General features: G+C 39.1%; 1 pseudogene; it reads left to right on the top strand.

Moving 5' to 3' along the window:
• Nucleotides 1-12,226: 12,226 nt before the first annotated feature.
• LOC129550993 (kelch-like protein 36 pseudogene) lies at nucleotides 12,227-22,755 on the top strand (annotated as a pseudogene).
• Nucleotides 22,756-23,592: the final 837 nt, after the last annotated feature.

Genomic DNA, 23,592 nt, shown 5'->3' with positions numbered 1-23,592 from the left:
CATCTGGAAGAGACAGAAAGTATAAACATGGTCCTCCTCCTCTCTTCTATCAAGGATTTCTCTGAATCTATTATATGCTGCTGAGAAGCTGAGGAATTTTGATAGACTCATAAGGCTACAGAGGACAAGATCTGTTCAAAACTTGAAAAGGAGAAGCATTTCTGACCAACAAGGCAGATTTTAGAGTGGGATCCCAAAGAGACACACCTTAAAATAATCTCAAACCTTGATTAGACACATCTCAAACCTTGTTGGATGCCTTGTACTTCTTCCATGGTAGATTATTTTTGTGTTGTCCAGTACGGTAGCCACCAGCCATACATGGTCATTCAAAATAAATGTGTATCCCTTTCTGAAACTTAAGAATTTGAAACTGTAGACTCTAAACTTACTGGTTATTTTTTTCCTGTCATTAGAAATATCAGATCTTATTCAGCAAAGCTCAGTAGTTGATTTTCACAGCTTGGGGCTTGCTTCCCTAAAATTATGTCATGTCCTTAGAATGTCAAAGAATATCCCAATTATTTTTCCCTGAAAAAGCCTGGCGTTATTTCTATTAGACTGCATTACTTTAACAACAGGAATGAATGGTTGCTTCACAAAACATTGTTTTTACTGACTGTCCTTTTTCTGTTCCGGGATGTTATCCATGATAGCATAACTACATTTAGATGTTGTGTCTCCCCAGACTCCTCTTGGCTGTGACAGTTCCATCTGACTTTTGCAGAAGCCATGGAGGTAAGTTGAAAAGGGATTTGATAAGAGTCTAGGTCTTCATCCTTTAAATCTTTGATAGTGACACTAAACTCTACAAATCTTCCCAGGGTATGCTACAGTTTTGGATTTATTATCTTGATCAAGGATTTGAGGATATTTAGGAGGTTTCTACTTGAGCCTTCCCATCATATGGTACATGCTTGCTTTAAGTTAAACCTTTCGAGAATTTGTTCCTGCCCTTTATCTGATCAATAGCCACACATATTTCTCACATATTTTTCCTATTTAAAAAGTGGGTTAGAAAATTGTTGATGCTTTCATATTGTTTTTGGAAACATAAAAATTGCAATTACATATTGAATCAGGGGAAATAATACTGTAAAACAGAGAGACATTAGTTTTTTTTTTTAAACTTATTCTCTATATTTTGTTCCTATATTATAGTAGATTATGTTGAAGCATAAACCTTTCATAAAGACTAAGCTAATGGAAAACATCTATTTCTGCTTTAATGACTACACCAAAGCCTTTGACTATCTGGATCACAACAAACTGTGGAAAATTCTTCAAGAGATGGGAATACCAGACCACCTGACCTGCCTCCTGAGAAATCTGTATGCAGGCCAAGAAGCAACAGTTAGAACTGGGCATGGAACAATGGACTGGTTCCAAATTGGGAAAGCAGTACGTCAAGGTTGTACACTGTCACCCTGCTTATTTAACTTACATGCAGAGTACATCATGCAAAATGCCAGGCTGGATGAAGCACAAGCTGCAATCAAGACTGCCATGAGAAATATCAATAACCTCAGATACGGAGATCATACCACCCTAATGGCAGAAAGCAAAGAAAAACTAAAGAGCCTCTCGATGAAAGTGAAAGAGGGGAGTGAAAAAGTTGACTTAAAACTCAACATTCAGAAAACTATCATCGAATCTGGTCCCATCACTTCATGGCATATAGATAGGGAAACAATGGAAATAGTGACAGACTTTATTTTGGGGGGCTCCAAAATCACTGCAGATGGTGACTGCAGCCATGGAATTAAAAGACCTTTGCTCCTTGGAAGAAAAGCTATGACCAACCTAGACAGCATATTAAAAAGCAGAGACATTACTTTGTCAACAAAGGTCTGTCTAGTCAAAGCTTTGGTTTTTCCAGTAGTCATGTATGGATGTGAGAGTTAGACTACAAAGAAAGCTGAGCACGAAAGAAATGATGCTTTTGAACTGTGATGTTGGAGAAGACTCTTGAGAGTCCCTTGGACAGCAAGATAAAACTAGTCCATCCTAAAGGAAATCAGTCCTGAATATTCATTGGAAGGACTGATGCTAAAGCTGAAACTCCAATACTTTGGCCACCTGATGGGAAGAACTGACTCACTGGAAAAGTCCATGATTCTGGGAAAGATTGAAGGCAGGAAGAGAAAGGGACAATGGTGGATGAGATGGTTGGATGGCATAACTGACTGGATGAACATGAGTTTGAGTAGGCTTCGCAAGTTGGTGATGGACAGGGAAGCCTGGTGTCCTGCAGTCCATGGGGTCACCAAGAGTCAAACATGTCTGAGGGACTTAATTGAACTGAACTGAATGGTGCACACAAAACAATATGATTAGATCAGCATTTAACTAAGTACTGCTGCTGCTGCTAACTACTAGTGCATGTAATGATATTACTAAAGATTTTAGGAAAAAAGTATATTCAGCATCCTAATTTTAAATCAACTTAAAGTGATTGGTTTACCTAGGAAATTTTCATAATATTGACTATAAGAATGTAATGTAATAATTATCCTACACAGGTATTTGTGTGTCTGTCCAAGTTGGGTATACGTTCAGCAAAATATTTTTAAATTTATTGAAAAAATATTACTTGTTTTAGTTTTAATTCACAAACATAGTCTTTTATAAACATTTAGTTTAAAAATATTTTGGAGTATTGTGCTTATTTTTAGGTATGCTTATTTAATTAGGTCTCTGAACAGGTATTAACACCTTGAAATAGTGCTGAGAATTGCTCTAAACTTTTCCATTGTATTTTAAGTTTCTGTATATGATGGAATCTAGTTTAGTTTTGTTGTATTTAATTTAAATAATAATAATATATTTGATAATTGTTTTTATCACTTTATTAAAGTTACTTTTAATCAAAGTCATTGAAATTAACTATGATATATCTCACAAGGTTAAGAATGAGTCTCCACATATTAATGATCCAAAATCTTTAGAGTAATTTATAAATAAGGACATTAATTATTTAATAATAGATAATAACTATTTAGTAAATTTACTAAGAGACAAGTCTACCAAGGGAGCCCAAGGAATGTAAAGAAGAAATTCTAAGCACCATCATTTTATTGTTATTAATTCTTATTGGTGTTATATTTATTATTATCAATGTTGCTAACTGTGTTAGGAAAACTTCTTTGACAATCTAATAACTGGTTAGATTAAATAGGTTAGAAAGTAAACTCCATTTAATATTCTCTCCCTCAAAATGAATAATTACATAAAAATGAATAAGATTATATCTTATTACACATACAGAATTTAGCACTTGATTTCAAGGTGCTGCACATTCCTCTGAAGAGTAATTTGGACCTCGGTTTAATTTTGAAAATATATCAAGAGAATGGCTTAGACATACGAAAACAAGAATTTTTGGACACAAAATAGACAAATGTTAGTAGTTCATGTTATACACATAATTTTTTCATGTAGATTATTAGAAACCTCAGTGTATGCTGTGAATAAATTCTCATTTACAAGTCCATTCAAAATTAATTATTGAATAAATGATCCCAAATATTCAGAGGATGACAACTTCTTAGTAAAGTAGAAAGACATGCTATGTGTCAATAGAGTTTATAATTTAATGGCTCAGAAACCAGCTAAAGTATACATTTTAACTGTGATTTCAATTAAGTATTAAGCATTTCTCTTATAGTCTTATAACAGCAATCACAAAGTAATATCCACAAATTTCATATGAATTATTTAACTCATAAATATTTTTAAAGGGGGTTTTTTAGTTCATTTCAATACAAACATACCTGTTATTAATTCTCTTTCTTTTCTTCCCTGTTAGTTTTGTGTTCTCAAGTGCCAAAATTACAAGTATTAAAATATAAATAGTAGTATGATGTAATCAGTTAAACTTACCAATTTCTGTGTCACCACACATTTCTAGGTATAAAACAGACCTGGATTTATTAAAGACTAAACATACACTTCGAATTTTGCATCAAAAAGATTCACTCACTCAAGTAGTTAGAATGAAGCAAAAAGACAAGACAGTGTTAAAATAAACTTCCTAACACCATACACAAAAATAAAATCAAAATGGATTAAAGATCTAAATGTAAGACCAGAAACTATAAAACTCCTAGAGGAGAACATAGGCAAAACACTCTCCAACATAAATCACAGCAGGATCCTCCATGACCCACCTCCCAGAATATTGGAAATAAAAGCAAAATTAAACAAATGGGACCTAATTAAAATTAAAAGCTTCTGCACAGCAAAGGAAACTATAAGCAAGGTGAAAAGACAGCCTTCAGAATGGGAGAAAATAATAGCAAATGAAACAACTGACAAAGAATTAATCTCCAAAATATATAAGCAGCTCCTGCAGCTCAATTCCAGAAAAATAAACGACCCAATCAAAAAATGGGCCAAAGAACTAAACAGTCATTTCTCCAAAGAAGACATAAAGATGGCTAACAAACATATGAAAAAATGCTCAACATCCCTCATAATCAGAGAAATGCAAATCAAAACCACAATGAGATACCATTTCACACCAGTCAGAATGGCTGCTATCCAAAAGTCTACATGCAATAAATGCTGGAGAGGGTGTGGAGAGAAAGGAACCCTCTTACACTGTTGGTGGGAATGCAAACTATTACAGCCACTATGGAGAACAGTGTGGAGATTCCTCAAAAAACTGGAAATAGAACTGCCATATGATCCAGCAATCGCACTCCTGGGCATACACACCGAGGAAACCAGAATTGAAAGAGACACATGTACTGCAATGTTCATCGCAGCACTGTTTATAATAGCAAGGACATGGAAGCAACCTAGATGTCCACCTGCAGACGAATGGATAAGAAAGCTTTGGTACATATATACAATGGAGTATTACTCAGCCATTAAAAGAAAGCATTTGAATCAGTTCTAATGAGGTGGATGAAACTGGAGCCTATTACACATAGTGAAGTAAGCCAGAAAGAAAAACATCAATACAGTATACTAATGCATATATATGAAATTTAGAAAGATGGAAATGATAACCCTGTATAAGAGACAGCAATAGAGACACAGATGTATAGAACAGTGTTTGGGACTCTGTGGGAGAGGGTGAGGGTGGGATGATTTGGGAGAATGGCATTGAAACATGTATATTATCATACGTGAAACGAAATAAAATAAAATAAACATCTGAACTTGAAAAATAAATAGAAAATAATGAAAGAATATGTTTACAAGAACAAACCAAGCCAGACTGTAATCAAAACAAAACGCATACAGGAAATTGTTAATAAACACATTAAACATTAATGAGAGTTTTTTTCTTGCCATACATATCATATAAAATTAAACTTATTTAAATTAGTTAGAAAACTATTCATCACACTAAGTTATAAAAAAGAAGTAATGCATATAGTCTCTTACCTGAAGAAATGTATATGGGTTATACCAAAAGAAAAAAAAAAACATAATATAAAGGAAATGGGAGTGATAGCAGAATAACATGTTTTTGTGCATCAGACTGGCAGATGTGATAAAGATTAACATCAAAGCTTACTGAAATGTTAAGGAGAGAGGCATTTTATATAAACTATTACAGACATAAACTAATGTAGCAGAGTTTTCAAAATCAGTTTAAATTACAAGTGTACTCATTGACTTAGCAAGCCTATGTCTCTGTATAAATCACTAGCCATATGTCAATGATCATTCCAATACTACTTGTAAAAGAAAACTGTTGGAAATAATAACTGTTCATCAATACGGATAATCGTAAATAAATTATGACATAGTCACATTATACAATGATATTTAATCATTAAACTATGAGAAAGTGAAATGGCAAGGCTAAATCTCAAAAATATATTGTGAAATGAAAATGCATATGGAAGGATAGATACAGGATCTTTTACTTTATGAAAAAATAGATACAAAAAAAGCAATATATAAGTATATATGCATTAAGAGTTAAGTGAAGTCGCTCAGTCGCATCCGACTGTTTGCGATTCCATGGACTGTAGCCCACAAGGCTCCTGCATCCCTGGGATTTTCCAGGCAAGAAAAGTGGAGTAGTGGGTGGCCATTTCCTTCTCCAGGGAAGCCGAGCACAAGGAGCCGGGCGTGCTGGGCCAGGCGCGGGGCGCGGCGGCAAACCTAAAACCCACGAGGTGAGGAAGGAGGCAGGAAGGCGCTCACCCGGGGCCGGACCGCCCCGCCCTGCCCCGCTCGCGGAGAGGCCTGCCCGACCGCCCACGGTCAGCCCACGAGGGGCGCAGCACACCACGACGACGGCGGGGGGATCTAGGGGCGTCCCCCACGTCACGGGCCCGGCGCCGGGTACACAGGCCCGGCACGTCGCAGACGGCCGACGTGCCCTCGCGTCCACCCGCCCGAGCGGACCGGAGCGGGCGCCGAGAGGGAACACAGGCGCTCCCGCCCCCGCCGGCACGCAACGACGTCGGCGGACAGACTGCGGCGCCGGGCAAGCGAGACGCACCAAGGCAGAGCCCCGGGGATCAGGCAGCCGGGACGGACGTAGCGGACGGAGACGGGCACCGACGGCGAGCGGCCACGCAGGCCGGCCTAGCGGAAGACGCGGTGGCGGCACAGAACCGGCGGTGGAGGTGCGGTGGCCGCGCCTCCGCGAGGGGCTCCAGGGCTGGTTCAAAACGACGCGGAAGCGAGTTGGCCGTCGGGGCGCTCCTCGGGGTCTCGCCTCAGAGGCCTCCCGCACACGGGAGGTCCCGCGGCACCAGGACGCCGACTGGCCTCCCCGGCCCCCGGCTGGTCGCCCTCGCGGGGCTCGCGCCCAGAGCCGCAGCCGGCCCGGGAGAACGCTGACCCGTCGCGGCCCGGCGCCTCCACGGCCCTCACGTGCACCCCGCCGTGCCCAGCCAGCCTCCCCGCTTCTTGGGGGCCGAGGGCGCTGCTCCGTCCGGGGACGCCACCGGCCAGCGGAGGCCTGGTGACGACAACCACATGAGGCGAGACCGGCTCGGTCCCAGACAGGGGAAGAGGGCGCGGGCGGTCACCGACGCGGGCCTCTGGGAAGGCCGGCAGCGCCGGGGAGGGGCGGCAAGCAGGCCCAGCGAGGGCCGCGGGACAGGGGCGCGGGCGCGTCCAGGTACCAGAGAAAACCGCAGCACTGCCGGACCACCAGGAAAACAACTGCCACACACTCGAGGGCAGTCCCGTGACGCCTGGGATGCCGGCTGGCCCCGGCCACGCCCGGAGCCTCCCACGACCCAGTCCCACCGCGCACCGTGCAGGGGCCGCATCCACTCATCCCAGCCGTCGACCTCGGCAGATCCGGCTTCCATCCAGCCCGACCCCAAAGCTGGGGACGCGCTCTCCATCCAGGTGGCCCAAGCCTATGCCTCGCACACCGCCACTGGCTGCAGCTCGGGAACGAGGGCAGGCGGGACTGGGGAAGGACCAGGCGTCCCCATCCTCGTGGGCTCACCACGGGGTTTGGCCGCGTGCACACGCGGCGCACGCATGGCCCCACTTGTTGGTCGCCCAGCGTGTCCTGCCTGACCCTCCCCTGACTCGGAGCAAGAAGGCACGGCCCGCGATGCTGTCTATATCCCATCAAGGTGAAATAAGGCCTGGCATGCTATGATTCATGGGGTCGTGGAGAGTCGGACACGACTGAGCGACTGAACTGAACTGAACTGAATCATTTGAAATGAATAACTTAAGAATAAACAGATATTCTCAATATTCTTATCATGTGAGGCAAGCATTTATATTAACTATATAAACATTCATATAGATATACATATACAAATGTGTTTATATATATACATAGACATGTTTACAAACATATACAAAAATTTATAGTAACTGTATATGTATAATTTATATTTGTATATGTATACTTATGCAAACATTTCAGTTCCGTTCAGTTCAGTTGCTCAGTCGTGTCCGACTCTTTGCGACCCCATGAATCACAACACACCAGGCCTCCCTGTCTATCACCAAATCCTGGAGTCCACCCAAACCTATGTCCATCGAGTCGGTGATGCCATCCAGCCATCTCATTCTCTGTCGTCCCCTTCTCCTCCTGCCCGCCATCCCTCCCAGCATCAGAGTCTTTTCCAGTGAGTCAACTCTTCGCATGAGATGGCCAAAGTATTGGAGTTCCAGCTTTAACATTAGTCCTTCCAATGAACAACCAGGACTGATCTCCTTTCGAATGGACTGGTTGGATCTCCTTGCAGTTATAATTTATAATTGTATGTATATAAATGTTTACATACAGTTAATATACATTTTTGCCTTACATGTTAAGAATATGTAGAGTATCTCTATGCTTATTCTGAAGTTATTCATTTCAAATGATTACGACTTACATTTCACCTTGATGGGATATAGACTCAGTCATTTAAATGTGATCATAGGATCAGAAGACTATTCAGCTGCTATTTAACCACGTGTTGTTCTTCAGTCGCTAAGTCGTGTTTGATTCATTGCAACACCATGGAATACAGCATGCCAGACTTTCCTGTCCTTCACTATCTCCTGGAGTTTGCTCTGACATATGTCTGTTGAGTTGGTGATGTCATCCAACCATCTCATCATCTGTGACCCGCTTCTCCTCCTCCCCTCAATCTTTCCCAGCATCAGGGTCTTTTCCAATGATTTGGCTCTTCCATCCAGTAACCAAAATATTGCCCAAGTATTTAACCTTGTAAACTGGATATTAGTCTTTTGGTACTACAGTTTCTAATTTATAACATAGACAAAACCACAATTGTGAAGGTTTGACAATATTATATTAACCTATAATTAGCATCAAGAGAAGTTATTAATATATATTCAAATATATTGTTTTTGCCATTATTACTGTTACTTACCTTTTGAATATTAATATTTTTAGGATTTCCTCCTTTCATTCATTCCAAACAATAGAATATTCTCTCATGTTTTAATGTGAAAAGAATCTAACTCATCTCTTTCCTGTCTAGGTGATTACTAAGACTGAATATTCCTTTGAAGTCCGGTAATTCTTTTATTTCCATCACCTGTTTCATGGGTCCACAATCCTTGAAAAGTTTGAGAAGCCACTTCCTAAATTTTAGGCTCTCTAACGGAGAAGACTCTTGAAAGTCCCTTATACTGCAAGGAGATCCAACCAGTCCATTCTAGAGGAGATCAATCCTGGGTGTTCATTGGAAGGACTGATGCTAAAGCTGAAACTGCAATACTTTGGCCACCTCATGCGATGAGTTGACTCACTGGAAAAGACTCTGATGCTGGGAAAGGTTGGGGGCGGGAGGAGAAGGGGACGACAGAGAATGAGATGGCTGGATGGCATCACCGACTCTGTGGACATGAGTTTGAGTGAACTCGGGGAGTTGGTGATGGACAGGGAGGCCTGGCGTGCTGTGATTCATGGGGTCCCAGAGAGTCGGACACGACTGAGCGACTGAACTGAACTGAACAAGTCCAATGTCGCTATTCCCTCTAAGGCATTACTTCTCTCCAGGGGTACTGGCATAGACCAGTCACAACTTTTCTGTGGACAATGGACTTCAATACACTTTGAAATCTTACATCATCACTTGCTGCTCCTTGGAAGTCCTTCAATACATTTTCATTTCGATCTCTCATTTTTTTCTTAAAAGTTTTTGTTAACAAAACTGGATCACTTTTATTATATAATTTTTCATAATCTGGATATTTCAGCTTGCATTTCTATAGTTTCTTTTAATACATATGTGTATTAATATGTGTATTAATTGTAATTTGATACTTTGACCCAGAGCTCTGTTGGCCGGTTTGTCAGTAGAAACAATTTAAATTGCTAAATTTAGGTTATTTAACATTTTGTTATTGTTGTTCATTCTCAGAGTTGTATCCAACTCTGAGACCCCATGAACTGCATTGCCAGGCTTCTCTGTCCATCACTATCTTCCTGAGTTTGCTCAAACTCATGTCCGTTGACTTAGTGATGTCATCCAACTATCTCATCCTCTGTCGCCCCCTTCCCCTCTTGCCCTCAATTTTTCCTAACACGGAGGTCTTTTCTAATGAGTCTGCTCTTCATATCAGGTGGCCAAGTTATTGGAGCTTCAAATTCAATACCAGCCCTTCCAATGAATATTCAGGGTTAATTTCCTTCAGGATTGACTGATTTGATCTCCTTGCTGTCCAAGGGACTCTCAAGAGTCTTCTCCAGCACCACAGTTTGAAGGCATCAATTCTTCAGCGCTCAGCCTTCTTTATGGTCCAACTCTTACTTCCATACATAACTACCAGAAAAACCATAGCTTTGACTACACGGATCGTTGTCGGCAAAGTGATGTCTCTGCTTTTTAATACATTGTCTAGGTTTGACATAGGTTTTCTTCCAAGGAGCAAGCATCTTTTAATTTCGTGGCTCAGTCACCATCCACATTGATTTTGGAGCTCAAGAAAATGAAATCTGATACTGTTTCCACATTTTCCCCATCTATTTGCCATGAAGTGATAGGACCAGTTGCCACACTGTTAGTCTTTTGACTGCTGAATTTAAAGCCAGCTCTCCTCTTTCACCTTTTACGATTAAAATTCCAGGTTCTCCGTTACACTAGCTGTGCTCATCTATTTAGTAGCCTCATGTGACTAATGGCTTCTCTAGTGCACATACAGAATATTTCCTGCTACACAAAATTTTTTATTGTGCATCCCTATTCTAGAGGCTTGATATGCTTCATATTGAATTCCTTTATTTAGTAAAATTACTTCCTAGGTTATATTGCAAACTTCCATTGTGGGAGTGATATGTAATCTGTGTACATTTACTTTTTGTGATATTATTAGCCATTGGTGACCATTGTCTGGATTAATTAGGTCATTAGGTTTAGAAAAATGGAACTGTAATAGCATTCTTACTTCTATTATTATATGTTCTGTAAATACAAACTTCTATTTGCCTTTAGTTCAGTTACAGATAATTGGGGAAGAGGCAGGTATAAATGTGTTTTTTTTTTCCTTTTCTTACCATTTGCAAAATAATATTTCATTTTTTAGCATTCCTCAAATTGACCAATGAAATGCTTTCTGTATTATTATTATTATTATTAAAACAAGGATTTAAATATATGTGATACTTTTGAATAAAATGCAGTTAGTACCTTTTCTGGATGCTCTAAAATTTCCATATTTAACTGATGGGAGCCTTCTCAAGTTGACTCCTGAGTCTTTTCACATGAAGTGAAAGTTTTTGATAATTTTCTTATACAGTGAAATATTCTAAAAGTATCTTATGTAGATGTCCTGCCGTAGACCTGGTATATGATCTTATTTCTATAAACTCTGGCTCTTTTTAATAGCACTGGCTTTTAGAAATGACAGTCATAGTAAAGTTTGCTGTTGGTCTTATAAAAAAAATCCCTGAGGCAAAATGAATATATACAAGTCCACCTATTTTATTGTAATCTGAGTGGTCTAGGAATATAGACAAAACAAAAATATATACACAGCTAAGTTGAATATATAGCAGTAGTTACATCTGAGGACTGGAATTGCAAAGGTCATAGAGAAATACTGCTTTACCTATAATGTTTAAATTTTTCACAGAAAGTTTAAATAAGCTTCTTGTCAAATATTTGATTAACCTTATATTTAATAGAACTATAAAAAATTATTATGATCAGTTTAATTTGAAGTTTTTTGTTCATTAAATTGTCTCTACAGATACCATTTTAAAAATACTAGTGAATTATACAACTAACTGATGTATGCCACATTACAAAATTTGGGAATGAAAAATTAAAAGAAGAAAAAGTTAACAGAAATTTGCTACCAAAAAGCATGATTAGGTTAAAGGCTTCTCATGTCTGACAGAATTTGCAATAGTCATCAACTTTGCATGCTCTTGTTGTGTAAGTCAGAATTAGTTTTCTCATGACTCATATGTTAATGATGAGAGCCATCTCATAGAATTGAGATTGGCTAGCATTACAAATCTAAAACACTTAGCACAGTAACACTTTCACATAGTAAGTGGAAAATAAATTATTAGTATTGCTATTGATACTGAGAAATACTAAAGGCCATTAATATGTTATTATATACACTATGATAAATTGCCTATAACTTAAATTTAAAATGACCAAATTCGAAACAATATGTACATGAAAAATAAGCATACTTTTGATTAAATGGTATAATTTTTATAGCTTTTAAAAATGTATGTAATCTTTTCATATTGGTTTTAATGAAGAATATCTATGGTTCGGGAAAGGACACAAAAATAGGAATTGCGATGATTCCAACGACCACCTTAATATACCTCAAAATTGCACATGTCAAACAGGGTTTGTCTTCATATAGTATTCTGTTACAAGAAATTTCTGTGTCGTTAGCTGTGTCAGGTGAAATAAATGTCAGCATTATCCCTAGGACAGGGATCATCCCTATCTTGTTTGTAATTCTGTATTTCAGAAATGAAGCAGATTCTTCTGTTTTTCTTCATTTGTGTGTCACAGGAATGGACATAACTCTAACATAATAGGAAATATCATGAATAGGAGTAGTACTACAGGCTGCAAATATACAATTAGAATTTAAGTAGCCTATTTTTAGAAATTTTGTTGGTGTCTGGCAGATTTAAGTACAAGGGGATTTTGCTATTCAGCATTTCTCAGTTATGTACCTCAGGGCAAGTGGTAATGTGCAATTTATGGTAAATTGAGCATATCTCAAACTCTAGTTGCAAGGTAGACAGTTAATAATACTAAACTGATTGGTGTTAAAAGTAAATGGGTACGAGAAGAGGATTGGGGTTCAGTAATTGGTTAATGGCCACAGTACTAAGGCATAGGACCAGATTCATTAGGTCTCACAAAGAGAAATGTTTTGATGGACACTAACAATCATCCAGTCTCAAAATAAGAGACATTTAATCTCTTGTATCATCAGTTTTAGAGTCTAAAGAAATGCATTAAACCAAGAGCTCTCCAGTAAAGTGATGTAATGTGTAATTGACATCAAAAGCATATGCCCCTATCACCAAATGGCATTAGCCTCTTTAAATTCAGATTGTCTGAAAGCAGTGGTTCCTAACCATTTAAACTAGAGCTTAAAACCCAGAAATATGAAGTTTAAAAAAGTCTATTTCTTCAAATAGACAAACTATGGAAATTATTTACTTTTAATTCCTTTTTAATATAAATTTATTTATTTTAATTGGAGGCTAATTACAATATTGTAGTGGTTTTGCCATACATTGACATGAATCCACCCGTGGTGTAAATGTGTTCCCCATCCTGATCCCCCCTCTCACCTCTCCACCTCCCTCCCCATATCATCCCTCTGGGTCATCCCCGTGCACCAGCCCCTAGCATCTGGTATCATGCATCAAACCTGGACTGATTCCTTTCACATATGATAATATACATGTTTCAATGCCATTCTACCAAATATTCCCACCCTCACCCTCTCCCACAGCATCCAAAAGACTATACATCTGTGTCTCTTTTGCTGTCTCACATACAGGGTTATTGTTATCATCTTTCTAAATTCCATATATATGTGTTAGTATACTGTATTGGTGTTTTTCTTTCTGGCTTACTTTACTCTGTATAATAGGCTCCAGTTTCATCCACCTCATTAGAACTGATTCAAATGTATTCTTTTTAATGGCTGAGTAATATTCCATTGTGTACATGTACCAGAGCTTTCTTATCCATTCGTCTGCAGATGGACATCTAGGTTGCTTCCATGTCCTGGCTATTATAAACAGTGCTGCGATGAACGTTGGGTTACATGTGTGTCTTTCAATTCTGGTTTCCTCATTGTGTATGCCCTGGAGTAGGATTGCTGGGTCATATGGCAGTTGTTTTCCAGTTTTTTAAGGACTCTCCACACTGTTCTCCATAGTGGCTGTACTAGTTTGCATTCCCACCAACAGTGTAAGAGGGTTCCCTTTTCTCCACACCCTCTCCAGCATTTATTGCATGTAGACTTTTGGATAGCAGCCATTCTGACTGGCATGAAAGGACTATTTTACACCATTCTGTCATGTTCAGACCCAGAAATGGAGCCTGTCCTTTCACAATGACACTTCATTTTGAGAAAAGAGTTACCAATATTTTAAAGAGTTTGCTTCTTAGAGTCTCCCATAGTCTTAGACTATTAATAAGGAGGCTATTAATGAGGTGACTCAGTGGTAAAGAACCCACCTGCCAGTGCAGGAGATGTGGGTTTGAACCTGGGTCAGGAAGATCGTCTTGAGAAGGAAATGGCAACCCATTCCAGTATTTTTGCCTGGAGGATTCCCATGGATAGAGTAGCCTGGCAGGCTACAGTCCATGTGGTTGTAAAGAGTCAGACAGGTGAACAATTGGGCACGTTAATGAGAGGACAGGATGACCAGAGGACTTTGGGATGCAGGTGATAGCAAGAAAACCATGGTCTGTGGTACTTGCTTAAGGCAGCCCTAACACATAAATACTGACTCTGATTCCTTTCTCTCATGATGATCTTCCCAAATCAAAAGTGTTATTCTCGAGCCTCTGACATTCTTCAAACTCAAAACCTCAAAATTATTTTCTTACTTCTAATCCATAAATACTGTCTAGTCCTTTGAGAAGAGGGTCATCTTCTGCCCCCACTATCCTGTTTTTTTTAAGCCAGGAACTCCTAGTCTGCTTTTTAAAACCTCTTGTTTTGATTCTCAGCGTGTTTTGAAATCAAACAAAAAGCCTGGACTTTAGAAAATCTAATTCTCATTTAGAATTTATGTATGCTTCAAACTAATGAAAAAGAGAGAAAATATTGGGGGAGAGGGACAAAATTAGTATTTAAAGACCTTAAAACTTTTTATTTTGTGCTTTCATATACCATGGCACAGTTTTTACATGGACATTATAGACAGATGATTTTGGTGGATATGATTTGGTATTAAGTGGTAGGAAATGACCAGATGATTAGAGTAGCTGAAATATCACCTAGAGAAAGAGGACGCCTTCCTTTTTTTACTCTTGAAAATGGCACTGCTTTCGAAATAATACTGTATAACCCATCAAGTTTGTGATTGACAGTCAGCCTGATTTTATGAACAGGACATGCTGAACCTCACTGTAGTGCATTGTTGTTCTTCAGTTGCCCAGTCGTGGCTGACTCTTTATGGACTGCAGCATGTCAGGCCTAGTGCATCCCTAATAGCAATTATTCTCCACTGTCTATGGAGATTGTTATGAATGATAGCATTTCTCTTATACTTCAATTTATGGCTTGTCAGGCCAGTATATGTGATGTTTCTTTTTTTCCTAGAAATATTTTTTTGGTGGCATTGCGCTTTTCCTATGGTTCCTTGAATAAAAGCCATATAATTTAAAAGTTTCATTAATGTAGATGCTAAGTTATTTCTTACTTCATTAAAACAATACTCTAAATAAGAAAATTATTTTTCATGTAGAATAATGATACTAAAAATGTACATTTGAAATACTAGTGCAAAAAGGAATTTAATGTTTACTCTGAATGTAGATTCTTTCAGTACCTACTCCAGTGTCTGCCATGAAGCTAGGGACACTGGTTACCTCTCAAGCATGAAGTAATTCCCAGGGGTCAAGCCACAGTGCTAAAGCCTGAGGAAAATGCATAATTGTTTTCAAATATAAAAGTTTTCTTCACAACACAGAGACATATATTCCTTTGAGACAAAGAAAAAGCAAGAGCAATATTAAAGCAAAATTGAATGCTTTGTAATATTTAAAATGTTAAATAGTCTATCATAACTTAATTTTAGGCAATGGGGTGATTTTGTTTTTTCTAAAGATCTAATATACACACTTCTATTATAGCTTGGAAAACTTGTTTAACAAATTTGAAATGCAATTTGAATTATATCTGAAATATAGTTGCTTTAAATTTTCTATTTGTATTCACTTATGGATTTTTCCCCCATCCTTGTTGATTTAACTTTATTATTTTAAATACATATGACACTAATATATTTCTGAAAATCAAAGTTATCACAAAGAGTGGATAGTGATACAGATCAGTGAAGCAATTAGGGGGTTCAGCAACAGAACCTCTAGACATTTTCAATATAAATTTGGCAAAGGTGCCAAGACATTTTATAAAGTAAAGGAGGGAATTCTCATCATATATTCTTGGATAGACTGAATATATGTATAATAAAACACTAATTACAATGCTAATCCCATATTGCCTGAGAAGATGAATTTGAGATAAAACGTAAAAATGTGTGTATAAGAAATACACTAAAAAGAGACATAGGAGAATATCTTTGTGAACTTGAAGTAGACAAATTTCTTAGGACAAAAAAGCACTAATTATAAGATTTTAAATAAACTTTTCAAAATTATATACATAATTATATACAAAATTGTACAAACAGATACAGAATCATGTATATATAATTATATAAGATTATATAAAATATTATATGCATACATTATAGATATAACTACATACATATATGTAGCAAACACTAGGATCCACAGTGTGTAAGTGACTTCTTGAAATCAATTACAGGTAAGTAAAAAATAACAGTAGTCATGTATGGATGTGAAAAAAGAATTTGGAAAAAATAAATATGGAAAAAAATTTTTTCTGGTAGTCATGTATGGATGTCAGAGTTGGACTGTAAAGAAAGCTGACTGCTGAAGAATTGATGCTTTTCAACTGTGATGTTGGAGAAGACTCTTGTCCCTTGGGCTGCAAAGAGATCCAACCAGTCCATCCTAAAGGAGATCAGTCCTGGGTGTTCATTGGAAGGACTGATGTTGAAGCTGAAACTCCAATACTTTGACCATCTGATGCGGAGAGCTGACTCATTGGAAAAGACCCTGATGCTGGGAAGGATTGAGGGCAGGAGGAGAAGGGGACGACAGAGGCTGAGATGGCTAGATGGCATCACCGACTTGATGGACATGAGTTAGAGTGAACTCCGGGAGTGGGTGATGGACGGGGAGGCCTGGCGTGCTGTGATTCATGGGGTAGCAAAGAATAGGACACGACTGAGTGACTGAACTGAACTGAACTGAAAAAATAACAATAAAATAGGCAAGAGACATGGACATACATTTCTTAACATAAGATTCATCGTTGTTCAGTTGCTCAGTCACGTCTGACTCTGCGACCCCATGGACTGTAGCACGCCAGGCTTCCCTGTCCAACAATTCCCAGAGTTTGTTCAAACACATGTCCATTGAGTTGGTGATTTCATCCAACCATCTCATCCTCTGTCTTCCACTTCCCCTCCTGCCTTCAGTCTTTCCCAGCATTAGGTGTTTTCCAATGAGTCAGTTCTTCGCATCAGGTGACCAAAGTATTGGAGCTTCAGCTTCAGCATCCTTCCTTCCAATACATAGTCAGGTTTGACTTATTTTAAATTCAGGTTTGACTTGTTTACCGGTTTGATCTCCTTGCAGTCCAAGGAACTCTCACAAGTCTTCTCTAACATCACAGTTAAAACACATTAATTTTTCTGCGGTCAGCCTTCTTTATGGTCCAACTCTCACATTCATACATGATTACTGGAAAAACCATAGCTTTGACTAGACGGACCTTTGTTGCAAAGTAATGTCTCTACTTTTTAATACGCTCTCTAGGTTTGACATAGGTTTTCTTCCAAGGAGCAAGTGTCTTAATTTCATGGCTGCAGTCACCATCTGCAGAGCTTTTGGAGTCCGAAAAAATCAAGTCTGTCACTGTTTACACTGTTTCCCCATCTATTTGCCATGATGTGATGAGACTCGATGCCATGATCTTTGCGTTTTTGAACTTGAGTAACATAAGATTAAGAATGGTCAATAAAAATGTAGAAATGTGATAATTATCACTAATCAGCAAGGTAATGCAAATTAGAATCACAGTGAGATATACTTCCTATCCATTGAAATAGCTGAAATTTTAAAAGGCCAATATACTGTGTTTATGAGGTTGTGGAACAATTGCAACCATAACTCTTTGTGGGTGCATAAGTGTAATTATTCAACTAATTTTGTAAATATGTTGGCAGTTTCTACTACATTGAAACATACAGCTTCCTGTGGAGGGAGGAGATAAAGCAACAGGTGTTCAAAGGATGCTTACAGGTGCAGAAACTGACCCAGTCAAATTCCTTTCAGTATTATAACTGGGCCCACAGGACTTGAACAAAATTTTGCTAGATGGATGGTCTATAGTGGATGGTGGATAGTTTTTAAAAGGATATTCCCGTTTATGCAAGTATATCCAGAATCTGTGGATTCTTAAAATTTGGCTCCATAAAGATGTCATGTGAACTAAAGTATAAAATGGAGATGTTTCAAGGATTAAAATCTCTCCTCCAAAGCCTAGAGAAAAATCACTTGGTGTCTGCATCTGTTTTTTGGGGACGGGGATGCCTGTTCAGAAAGGAAGGGCTTGGGGGAGCTGCCACTGATGTTTCAGACCCTTCCTCCTGATTTATTTGTGTTTTTGAAATTATTAGTGTCACTTGATATTAGGTATGAAATCTGATTTACTTGAGTCTGATCTATCATTTGATCCTTGTAGTGAATCAGTAACCTAGACCAGCAGTTCCATTCCAAGGTATTTAGACAAGAGGAATTAAAACATTGTGTTATGACTGTTAAACTAACGGTATCATGCCCTCTGCTTGGGTTGTTGAATGTATGGCTCCTGGCCGTTCAGGCAGCCTTCACCCTTCCTTCTGTGTTCTTTCTTCTGCTGATCCTTCTCTTAACCTTCAGTATCCTTTACTTGTCATATTTTGGGAAATGTATGTTTAAGTACCTTATTTTAGTATGTATTTGTATTTGAAATTGCTTGGGCTTCATTTTGGGTGACTTTACTGGAAAATGTCATCCTGTAAAATGTCTGTTTATATTTAGCATGATAACAATTAAAAAAAAAACACTTTCTTCTTTGTGTTTAACTCTGTGTTTTTGTTTTTTTTTCCCTAGCCTACTTGTGCTCTTTAGATCCTGATCATTGTTTATTGATGAATGTATATATAGAAACAAATTATAATCTCCTTTTGGAGGATGAATAATCACTCTAAAAAAGATTCCTTCATATTGCCATACTATTTCATCTGTATTTTAAATTTCTGTCATCCAAAGTCCTAAACACTTATTTTCAATTGAATCTATGATAATATTACATGAGACATACAATAACTTACTAAGTTTCAGTTGTGCATTTACTCTGCTGTCTTTCCAATATGAAACCATGAAGGACAGGGATAATGCTTCATTAAATTTTCCCCCCAGGGTCCCTAAATCATAGTAGACATAGAGGGCATCTGCTCTCAATTTTTCTAGAATGATAGTTTTCCCTTTGGAAATTACTTCTCTCTAATTCTCATCCTGTGCTATCCTGTTACTTCTTCCTAAATTAGCTCTGGCCAATCAGAATATTTCACTTCCCTAGGTAAAATCACTGACTCAGTATTGATTACTTGATTCAGTCCAGACAATTAACATTTATTATGTAAATATATTCTTTAGCATGACATGATTTTGCAGTTTTACAAACCAATCAATTTATTTTCTTTTGGCTAATTTAATTTTAGTTGTTTTTCTGCAATTTAGAGTAGAAGAGTCCTATATAATCTAGGATTATACATTATCATAAATAATATACCTTCTTCATTTTCAATTATAATGTTTAAATAAAAAATACAGAACTTATAGTGAAACAACACAGTTGCCTTTGAAAAATATTGGGTTGGCCAAAAGGTTTGTTTGTTTTTTCTGTAAGATGTTACAGAAACATCCTTTGGAAACCCAATATTTACCTTTCTCCCAATATGTTGATAGAAACTTTCTACTGAAAAGTACATGAATCTTGATTGCACATTAAAATAACTTAATAGTTGCTTTCCTAGAAAAAAGACTCAAAGTTGATTTCATTTTCTTAATAATTTAAAATTTTATTTAAGTGAAAGCATCTATGGATAGACATATTTTATAGTTTATAATCTGTAAACAGAATGAAAGTATTGTGCTAAATTACATTTCAATAGAAATAATTTTATAGAAATTGAAGAAGCATTTTGGAGAAAATTTGTGTATTCATAAATGTCACCAATTAATCTAATACATGATAAAACATTATTTGCTAATGTTTACATGGAATGCATTTAGATTGCATTATACCTGATTTTCTCCCTTCTTCAGTAGTGGGAATTATGCAGAGAAATTTTGTTGTATGTCATATAGTCATACAGAGAGTAACAAATTTGTTTCAGTGATCTGCTATTTATTTAAAGATGAAAATTCTAATAATGCTGAATGCATATTTTCCCCATGTGGTCTATAGCTTTCTTTTTAAATAACTTAGAAACATACATGACTATTAAAAGTTTTTCTTTATTGAAATAATTCATTGATATTGAGTCAATCAAGTTTTGTGTTTACATATTTAAATCATGTTTGAATCATGATTCTTGGCTAAATATATATAAGGAATTAAGGGGAAATTTTAGTTATTTAGAAGATTGATAATCAAGTATTTTTCCTCTATTTTATAGGAAAATATGAAGGTTTCAAACAGCAAAATATTATTATGCATATTCAGCTAAATGCTAAATAAAGAAACACTCAAAACACTCAAAAATATTTAACTATGATTTTGTGTACATACATATTCTTTTTCCATTAATGACAAAGTGCCTTAATTCTTGTGGAAGATTTGTACTGTATTTGATTAAATAGAAAGTGTAGTATAAAGTGTATACTCTGTTAAAAAATGGGTCAAGTGAGAGAAAAGTCAGAGATTTGTGATTTTTAACACAGTACATATCAGGCAAAGAGGCTTACAAATTAATCCTTTCAAAGATGTGATTATTACTTTTGGAAGCTCTAAATCAAAGGTATTAGCCAAGTCAGTAAGAGGTGACATATATGAAAGACTACATCCTTATCAGACTGATGAACTGAGAGATTCTCTGACTCATTATTCAATTTTACAGCTCTTAAAAGTACTCTTGTAAGGAGTACAGTACTTTTTGTCAGTAAGTAATTAACCTTAAAGTATAGGTGGTCTCATTCAAGACAGAAAAAGCTAATCGTTGTACTTGAAAGCCCTGAATACTATTACAAAGACAGGAAGAATGCAGTTTTTTATGTGATTTCATTCCAAATGAACAATCTTAAAAACTTTTCTTACCGAAACACAATTCACATCTATCTAAAGAAAGAAAGTAACCTAATGAAACATATGCTACCTGTGTGTGATTAAATTGAAAAAAAAAATTGACCTGTGTGACAAAATGGAGAGTACTTTAAGATTAGTATTACACAAAAAGAATCTAAGAAAAGAGTACTTACTTGGGCACTGATAGGAATTTTAGTAAATGTGTAGTGGAAATTAATCATGGATTACTATGAGATGGTTGGCAAGCTTTTCTGTTTTTCAAAGTTTTAGAGTTGAAACCCACAAAGCATAAACAGTAGAGAGTATTCCCTTTATACATTCAGTTCAGTTCAGTCGCTCAGTCGTGTCCGACGCTGTCCTTCACACCCGAGTTCCTGCAGAACATCTCCATGCAGAAGTTGTGCGCCTACCTGGGCAGCAGCGAGGTGCAGCGGGAGTGCGAGCATGACCTGCTGCAGGCCGCCCTGCAGAGGCTGACGCAGCAGCCAGAGCTCGAGGCCCACGCCTACCAGGTGCTGGAGAACATCCACTTCCCCCTCATACCCAAGAACGACCTGCTGCACCACGTCAAGCCCGCTGTGTGTGCTCGCTGCTGCCGCGCGAGGCCAACTGCGAGGGCTTCATCGAGGAGGCCGTGTGCTACCACAACAACCTGGAGGCCCAGCCTGTCATGCAGACCAAGCGCACGGCCCTCCGCACCACCCAGGAGCGCCTGCTCTTTGTGGGCGGCGAGGTCTCCGAGCGGTGTCTGGAGCTCAGGGACGACACCTGCTACCTGGACGCCCAGAGCCAGCAGTCAAGGAGACGCCCCTCTCGGCCCGGCGCAGCCACCACTGCGTCGCCGTGCTGGGGGGGTTCATCTTCATCGCCCGCGGCAGCTTTTCGCGGGACAACGGAGGGGATGCGGCCTCCAATCTCCTTTATAGGTATGACCCCCGCTGTAAACAGTGGATGAAGATGGCCTCCATGAACCAGCGCCGCATGGATTTCTACCTGGCCTCCATTGAGGACATGCTGGTGGCCGTCGGCGGCCGGAATGAGAACGGAGCGCTCTCCTCGGTAGAGACCTACAGCCCAAAGACCGACTCCTGGTCCTACGTAGCTGGCCTGCCAAGGTTCACCTACGGCCACGCGGGCACCATCTACAAGGACTTTGTGTACATCTCGGGGGGCCACGACTACCAGATCGGCCCCTACCACAAGAACCTGCTGTGCTACGACCACCGGACGGACGTGTGGGAGGAGCGGCGGCCCATGAGCACGGCGCGCGGCTGGCACAGCATGTGCAGCCTGGGGGACAGCATCTACTCCATCGGCGGCAGCGATGACAGCCTGGAGTCCATGGAGCGCTTCGATGTGCTGGCCGTGGAGGCCTACAGCCCGCAGTGCAACCAGTGGACACGCATGGCGCCCCTGCTGCATGCCAACAGCGAGTCGGGCGTGGCCGTGTGGGAGGGCCGCATCTACATACTGGGGGGCTACAGCTGGAAGAACACGGCCTTCTCCAAGGCCGTGCAGGTCTATGACCGCAACAGGGACAAGTAGAGCAAGGGCACCGAGCTGCCCAAGGCCATCGCCGGCGTGTCGGCCTGTGTGTGTGCCCTGATGCTGCGGCTGGAGGACAAGAAGAAGAAGAAGGGCAAGGGCAAGAGGCCCCAGGACCGCGGCCAGTGACCCCGGCGGGCCGGCAGCCACCGGGAGAACCCCGGCGCCACTGTGTGCGACCTAGCAGCTTTTGTTTTTCTTTTTTCGCTTTTATGATTCTTGGTATTTCTGTGGTATCACAGTAAGTGATTAAATATTCTCTATGAAAAAAAAAAAAAAATGCCCCCATGAATCACAGCGGCCAGGCCTCCCTGTCCATCACCGACTCCCGGAGTTCACTCAAACTCATGTCCATCGACTGGGTGATGCCATCCAGCCATCTCATTCTCTGTCGTCCCCTTCTCCCACCCCCAATCCCTCCCAGCATCAGAGTCTTTTCCAGTGAGTCAACTCGTCTCATGAGGTGGCCAAAGTACTGGAGTTTCAGCTTTAGCATCAGTCCTTCCAATGAACACCCAGGATTGATCTCCTTTAGAATGGACTGGTTGGATCTCCTTGCAGTCCAAGGGACTCTCAAGAATCTTCTCCAGCACCACAGTTCAAAAGCATCAATTCTTCGGCGATCAGCTTTCTTCACAGTCCAACTCTAACATCCATACATTTATACATTTTATGAAGTATATTTACCTCAATTTATATTAGTTTCATGTGCACAATGTAGTGATTCAAAATTATATGCATTATGAAATGATCACTATAATAAGTTTAGTTACCATCTGTCACCATACAAGGTTAATATATTACTGACTGCTACCCCATACTGTACATTATATACCATGGCTTATTTAATTTATAACTAGAACTTTGTTCCTCTTGATCTCCTTCACACGTTTTGCCCCCTGACCCAACCATCAACTTGTACTCTCTCTATGAGTATGGGTTTTATTTTGTTTGACTTTTTAGATT

This window comes from Moschus berezovskii, chromosome 17 (genome assembly GCF_049115385.1).
Source record: "Moschus berezovskii isolate FMDL1 chromosome 17, NW_MosBer_1.0, whole genome shotgun sequence".
Lineage (NCBI taxonomy): Eukaryota > Metazoa > Chordata > Mammalia > Artiodactyla > Moschidae > Moschus > Moschus berezovskii.
Note: the sequence above shows the minus strand (reverse complement) of the source record. Positions and strands in the feature narration are given on the sequence as shown.